The 7,977-nt window shown below is 43.0% G+C and overlaps 1 non-coding gene across 1 annotated transcript; it reads right to left on the reverse strand.

Annotated features, from left to right (window-relative positions):
• Window positions 1-2,940: 2,940 nt before the first annotated feature.
• On the reverse strand, window positions 2,941-3,013 carry trnar-ccu (transfer RNA arginine (anticodon CCU)). Its single transcript has one exon. It is a non-coding gene; the product is annotated as a tRNA-Arg (tRNA).
• Between the last annotated feature and the right edge of the window lie 4,964 nt (window positions 3,014-7,977).

The following is a 7,977-nucleotide window of genomic DNA, read 5'->3' on the forward strand; positions in this document are numbered from 1 at the left end:
CATTTTAATATATTTGGAGAGCACAGTAATTTGGAGTAATAGTTAGTGGCTGATGAGTCCCCAGTGAAGAAAAGAAAAAGACAAGAGGGACAAGAAAACAGCGGAGAAGTAACGGGCAGAAACCCTCCTTTTTACGCAGCGGTCCAGACATATACATCAAATGGCAAAACATACAGTGTGCAGTTACTTTGGCATCAGGGCAGGGATATCGAGATACTTTCCAAGGTTTGACATAATGAATTGTGCTACTTTTAAAGCAAGCAACGATGTTTTCAAATCTGTAATCAGAAAGCTCCTCAAAAACGCTATCGAAGCAGTTCCTGCCGTTGCTACGTTAGTTCAAACAGTAACATCGGACTATTTTTCTTCGCGGATGCATGTCAATTTAAATCAATACATACAACTATTTTTTAAATCAATAAAATCATTTTCTAAATCCATAAAAGCATTTCAATTAATATTGGGAGTCATAACGTTACTTTGTTGAGAATGTGGCCATGTAATAAGCGGGATAATGTGCAGCGACGCGGTCATTATGGGGAAAAGAACACCGACAGGCTGATCAGGAGCCCGACGCGAAGCGGAGGGATCTAGATCGGCATGAAGGTGTTCTTTTCCCCATAATGACCAAGTCATCTCGTCTTCATCTAGATCCCTCCGCTTCGCGTCGGGCTCCTGATCAGCCTGTCGGTGTTCTTTTCCCCATAATGACCGCGTCGCAGCACATTATCCCTTACATGTTTTGTGTATTTAATCATGCATTGGTCTATAATGTAATGATGGCTTCTACATATTTCACATAAACAGCCAATGAGAAAACGTGTCCTTCATGCTGAGAACTAGTGTGTGCGTCTGCCATTAGTGTTCTAAACAGAGCAGTGTGTTGAATCCTTTTTTCTTGCATTTGAAACAGATACAATAACAAAAGTGAACTTACTGTTGTGTTCGACTTCTGCCACAGACTGTACATGTTGCCTCAGGAGCCACAGAGCACTTGAACTGTCCCCAGATGCTGGCCACAGAAAGGACACAACATGGCGGCCTGAAAAGACATACATTGATTAGTGAATCCATTTCATCAAGTCAATCAAAAACACAGTCTAAATAGTGGTTAGCTAAATAAATAGAAAGATCTGTGTTCTCTCTCTCCTTGAATGCCTTCTCTATTTGTTCTTCAGCATGTCTAATGCACACTACTCTCCTGTCATGACTTTGTCCCTCTTCACATGTTGTCACTTCTCTTTCTCTCTCAATTCAATTCAATAGCTTTATTAGCATGACCATAGTTACAGGCAATTGCTAAAGCTCTGTATAGTTGCAACATCTATACACAAATACATACATATAAACAAACTGCTAAGAATTCAAATGTCCTTTTTCCGCGGTACTCACTATGGCCCGTGTTAATGACCTGCACTTGATCTGTCCTCTCTTTTAACAATGGTCTTCCCTCACTGTATCTTCTCTTCACGTGAAGCTCTCCTCCCTCAGCTGGTGTAGCAGTTAGGCACGCTAACGCTAGCTATATAAATATGACGCTCTACGTATCAAAACACAACTTACCTTCTTATATCTTTCTCCACTTAAATGAACTTTCTTTCCTCCCGATTTCCATCACTCTTGTTCGTTCTCTCTATGTCTGGTCAGACGTCAATCTGTTCCACGTAGCGCGCCCCCTAGAGGCCTGGAGCACTTCCGGAATGTTTTCTTGTTGTATGTGTTTTGGGATTTGTACGTGCTTTGGACTTTGCATATCGTTTTGGTTTTTGCAGCGTTTTTCTGTTGCGTTTGTTTTCAGGGTTTGTGTGTTTTTAATTTCAGGATTTGCAGCTGTTTCCTTCTGATGAATGTGTTTTAGGCCGTTGTTCTGCGTTTGCACCGCCGGCCACCGTAGAGGAGGGATATTTAGACGAACCCTGAGTTTCTTTAAACATATCTGAGATGATACCACATTGACAACGAGCCACTATCATAACAACTCCTTTATTTACAGAATGTAAGCAATTGTACTAAGTTGTAATATTACGACAGTGAAGTCATAACACAATATGTATTTAGATGAGGAAGTGCTAAAAGCAAACTGTAGCGGCCATTATTATCACTTGCTAAGTTTCCATACATATACTTAATGATGTGCATGAAATCTATGCGCATGTTTTAAATGAAAGACATATTTAATAATAATATTAAATGAAAATGTGCACAACTCAAAGTAAAACCCAGATAGTTTGTGTTGTTGAACAAAAGGATAATGTGAGTGAAGGAGTGAGCAGCGCTAAGAATCACTTGCTGTCCTTCCCCCTCTCCCCCTCTCCATCAATCTGAGGCTCCTCTTTGGGATGTCCCTCTTCATTTGATGTGGCAGCAATTAGCAGGGGGACTTTTGTCCCTCTGGGCAGACGGGCGGTCCACTCCACTGATCCCCATCCATACGGGCTGAAAGGAGAAAAGTGAAGATAGCACGGCATGGGGATCAAACAGAGCTGCCTTGCGACCGTTATGGCCCCTCAGCTCTCTTCTTTATTGGAGAAGAAGGAAGAGGGGGAGGAAAAAAGTGAGGTGTTAGTTTTCCCATGAGAATGCTCACTGGGGGAGAAAGCGTCTCAGGGGAATGTTTCATGAGAAAATAAATTGCTGTTTTTATCTGAAACGTTTCACTGCATTTACTGGAACATTGTTAGCTTAGACTTTGTAAGGAGCACTGCACCCTCATCTCATCGTGTTTGAAATAGCAAGAAGATGTTCTTTTTCATTGTAAGCACCGTCAGGTATTATAGGGGCACCAGACAAGACCAGTTTTATTATGTGAAAAAGAATAACCTATAGTTTGGTTTTCCGATCATTAACTCAGATTGAAAGCAGTTCATGGTTCTGAGTTACTCGATGGATGATAATACTATGTTCATAAAGCAGTGGAGCATCTTTCTGGTATCACTGAATCTCCCCAGATGGGACTCGAACCCACAATCCCTGCCTTAGGAGGGCAGTGCCTTACCCATTGGGCCACTGGGGGTGGACCATGCGTCATTAGCATCACTGACCTGCTGGCTGCTCATGTGGATATATCAGTGGTTGTGGGTTCTAGTCCCATCTGTGGGGATGGAGGGACAGCAGACCTCAGATAAAGGCTCTATTTGGTCCAGTTTCAGACACCATTTTGAGCAACATTATGTTGCGAGGTTAAGATTGAATTAGCGAGCCGTAACCCCTTATGTCGATTAGGTCACATCCTCGGTGCATTTTCCCCTGCATTCATTTGCATTTTCCTAGTTCTTAGTCTTCAATACAGGCATTACCTGTTCTTCCCCTAACCTGCTGTGGTTTTTCCGGTAGGTTCCTCATATTTCATCGAGGTTGCTGCTCTTCAGCATGGTATTGTAAATGTTGTCTGCGTGACTTCAGGTCCAGTCTTTGGCGGTCTTCCATGACTCTGGCCCAAGCCCTGCAATGTGTGTGTGAGATAGAGAAAAGGTACACACCAAGCGTAGATTTGATTAAGTTGATACATTTGTGGCGGCATTGTTATAATGTTTGTTTCCCTTTGAGCATTATAGTTTAGGGTATTTGTCTGATTAAGCTCGTAAGACCCCCCATACTGCTTGTGTGTGTGTCTGCACCCTTGATGTGAGCAGCTGTTCCCTGCATGTGCACTGCTAGTTTCAAACGGTCTGTGCTCATTTAATCATTGTCTTTACAACCTTTGTACTCATGTTAATAGTACATATATGTAAGTGTTGTTTTACTAGCTTCATTGCTGATTTGAAATATTGTATTGATGCTTTAAATGTTCCAATTAATAATACATATTATAGTCTTTGGAGAAATCCTTGTTTCTACCTTTTGTTGAATATCTGTATCCTTTCATTGAATCTGTAGCTGTTTAAAGAACACCGGGTTGAAGGGCCGTTGTGTTCATAAGTAACAGCTGAATGAAGCATTTGACCCGACAAATCTTCCATTATGTTTGTATATTGACAACAAAGAAGAAAAGCAACAATATCCTAACGTTTTAATTATCTGAGTAATTGGTATGAACCCTTTTCATCTAAAGATGGATAACCATGTCTGTGTACGGTGGGAAGAATACATATTATTAAGATGAATATGTCATCTACATTTCAGGTAATGTTTTCATATCCATTCCTAAACTCATCCACCGTTGTTATATCTCACACAGGCCCCGCCCTCTACTGGACTCTATAGGTACTACTCTCATCAATGATACGCGAGCGTTCACACACTGAGTTTGTATAAATGTAGCCGGCCAATCAGGGCGAGCCTACCTGAATGCGTGCGCAGGCCCACCGTACATAAGGCAGCTACACCTCCTGACTGTCATCCGTTTCTCTTCAGCGAGCAGGACAACACCTGACAGAGAAAAGTAAAACGTTTGAAAGAAGAAGAAAGAAGTTATCATACCTTCATGGAGTCGCCACTTCTAGAGACCCGGGCCTGTCCTTCGTGCCCTGGCTTAATAGCGGGCGCCGATCCCCCACCACCTCTGCTTCAAGTGTTTGGGGGACTAGGATATGGCCGAGGCGGTGCCATTCACGTTCGCCATTCCAACGGGCGGATGGCTCCGTTTGCCGGGGAGAAGGATGCCGAGGACTTCTCGTTGTCGGGCACTTCCGGGTCCGGCGTCCATGGAAGTCACCGCCCAGGTCTGTCCACCAGGACTTCCCCCTGGTAATGACCATGGCGGCGGAGCGTGGCAGCCCATCTACTCCCACAGGCAGCAGGCTGGGCAGAGAACCTCTGCCGTGTGACAGGGCGGCTGCAAATAAACACAGGTGTGTTGGGCGTCTCACTGATTGCTCTTCCGCAAGATGCCCCCACCTCACCGGATCAGAGCGATTATTTTGCCACAGCATCGGCCAAATTAATATCCTGGTCCACGGTGTGGCCGACGCTGCTTGCCGCGTGATGTCCGTGGCCACAGTGGGATCATGCCGCATGGCACTTTCCAAAAAAAGGACCGTGATGATCTCCTGGGAGCCCCCGTGTCTACGGAAGGGCTCTTTGGATCGATTTCCTCGGTCACATGGATGAGGAGAAGTCGCAGCTTGGCCTTTCCTATGCCGCTCGCTGAAGAGGGTGTAGGATGACAGTCAGGAGGTGTAGCTGCCTTATATACCTGCCTGTGACGCAAGTCAAATTTCAGACTTGATCTGACAATAAAGTAATATCGTATCGTATCGTATATACTGTGTGCCTGCGCGCGCATTCAGGTAGGCTCGCCCTGATTGGCCGGCTACGTTTATACAACTTCAGTGTGTGAACGCTCGCGTATCATTGATGAGAGTAGTACCCATAGAGTCCATTAGAGGGCTCCGCCTGTGCTTATAGGACTAGGGTTACAATACGTAACCCCCCGTTTTCTCCAAAGTAAGAAAGCTGCTTTGAAACTTTATTTTGAATAACATGAAGCCAAGATTTAGACTCTCTGTTTTGGATTTGCCTTATGACAGCTGAGCGTTACAACTGTCAGATTGACAGGAGGAATACTGGACTGCACGATTGAGGTCTTCAATCACTTGTTTTTTAAAAGCGGTTGCTCTGTCCTGTGTAAAAAAAAAATCTCTTTCCTTAAAATGTATGATGCTGGGTGGATTATATACTCTGCTATCTTTACGAAATAAAGAAAGAACACAGTTAATTACTTTGTGAAAAACAATTGTTTTCTGGCATGAAGTACATTGATGTAGGGGCGATTCCCCAGTGGACACTTCCGCCCGGACAAAAGTGAAATAGGAATTAAAACATTGTGAAGTTAAACTTTTGGAAAGTGGCGAAGTATGGCGTGCCACGTAAGACAATCTTAGTAGGGGGTCAGTATTTACAAATGAGGACACATGTCATCAGGGTTCTTCGTATCAGTGCTTGTGGGAATCTGAGGAATTTCCAAACAACTCCAAGTTACAATAAAATATTTCTCTAAACTCTCCCTCAATGTTTTTGGAATGAGTTTTTAGGTTACAATGATATTTTCTATCTCAATCCATTGTGCAGGTGTGTGCTGTTTAATGTTTGAAACTGCCTTCTTGTTTTTTTCATTCATTCAATTGATTGAGTTACTTTTTATTTGATGTACTAACTTTTGTTTAATTTTAAATTGTATAACCTTTTCAACTTTAAAAGTAGCTTTTTGATTTATTTGTAGGTCTATTTTTGTGTTGTTATTATTATTATTGTCATATGTTACATTGGAGAACAGATATGTACAATGTGTAAACAGTGTTTTTTAATTCAAACACCGCCATGCCTCCTGATAGAAGGATAAATCATTTGCTGGAATATCAGCACAATAGCGATGGGGGTATCGTGGTAAGCATTGCTGCCTTCAGAGCAGTTGACCGGGGATCAATTATTCTCTTCTGTTGGTGGGCATTAGTTCAGTCGGGACTTGGCTTGAAAACAAAAGGGTCGCCGCTTCAAGTCCCACTTTCACCAAATACAGAGTGTAGACCGGTAGCTGGAGAGGTGTCAGTTCTCCTCCTGGGCCCTTGAGCAAGGCGCTGGAACACTGGCAGCCCCTTCACTCTGACACCTCTCCTTAATGCATGTGTATGATGTTTCCTGGTCCGATGATTCTCCTTTTCTGCTGCGACATTCGGACGGCAGGGTCAGAATTTGGAGGACAGAAAGTGTGGATGTATCCATTCTGGGTCACCCTTCTTTCCTAATTTATTCCACTACAGTTTGTTGTAATTAGAACAAATATCATAACACCTTAAACTCTATGAAACAATTTCAATAAAACATTGTGAACCCTTGTCAACAAACTTTAAATATGCATCCACCTTAAATCTCTACTTTGCCTTCAATGATGATAATCATCTGGAGCCAGATATGTGGTGGCAATTTACTTCATTTTGTATGGCTATAAATAAATGCTGAAGCGAGTAAGTCATTGATGGCATTAATTAATACCTTTCAAACCTACTCTTCATGTCAGCCCTTTCTTATTCTGTGGTAAAAAGCAGGGTTCTTGTCCTGGAGAAATGTCAATCAGCCGTCCTGTGAACAATTCTTCTAACGGCTGGAGGGAAATGGCAAGTCAGTGAAAACCACCGCTGTCTCATCAATAAAGAGTGTGGAGCATTGTTGTTTTACAGTTAGCAGGGGGTCGAGGACAGCCCTGAGGAGACTGTGTGCGTGCGTGTGTGTGTGTGTGTGTGTGTGTGTGTGTGTGTGTGTGTGTGTGTGTGTGTGTGTGTGTGTGTGTGTGTGTGTGTGTGTGTGTGTGTGTGTGTGTGTGTGTGTGTGTGTGTGTGTGTGTGTGTGTGTGTGTGTGTGTGTCAGGATGTCAGCGGGGGGGCCTCTCCATCAAACTTTAAGACAGTCATTTGCCACCTCATTACTAACATTCTGCCTGAAGGAACTGTCAGGAGAGAGAGAGAGAGCAGCATGCAGAGGTTAAGATGTTTCTCTGCACACAGTCATGGAACACCAGACCACTGCTGCTCCACACCAGAGGATGCCTATCACCCTCAGCAGGATGAAGAATCTGAGCATTCTCTGGGTCATCTTCCCCAACTTACAGACAGACACCAAGTAAGGGATAATGTAATGATAATGCAGGTACCCTTCCAACCCAGTCTCACGGCATTTCGTGTTATAGTCACGACATTAATCTATTGATTCGTGTTCACCAACACGATCTTCCCCTTTTTTTCGTGTCACACAGAACGATTTTAAAAGCAATGTATTTCTATTGGTAGTGTGTTTCGTGCCTGCAGGACGTCTGTTTGTCCGTTCGGGTCTTGGAAGACCGGAAGCTGTGTGGTTCATAAAAACATGTTCTTACTCAATATCAAGGCACAATTATTGTTTTTATTTTAAATCGTATAATGTCGTACTTGTCTTGCCGTCAGTGAGGAAAATAAATGAGGCTCAGAGCCTCAGAATACTGAAATCTGTATTTTTTCATCTAATTTGTTATTCTTTTCTAAATAACACACTGTTATTTACACACAA

The sequence above is a fragment of the Pseudochaenichthys georgianus genome, unplaced genomic scaffold (genome assembly GCF_902827115.2).
Source record: "Pseudochaenichthys georgianus unplaced genomic scaffold, fPseGeo1.2 scaffold_2158_arrow_ctg1, whole genome shotgun sequence".
Lineage (NCBI taxonomy): Eukaryota > Metazoa > Chordata > Actinopteri > Perciformes > Channichthyidae > Pseudochaenichthys > Pseudochaenichthys georgianus.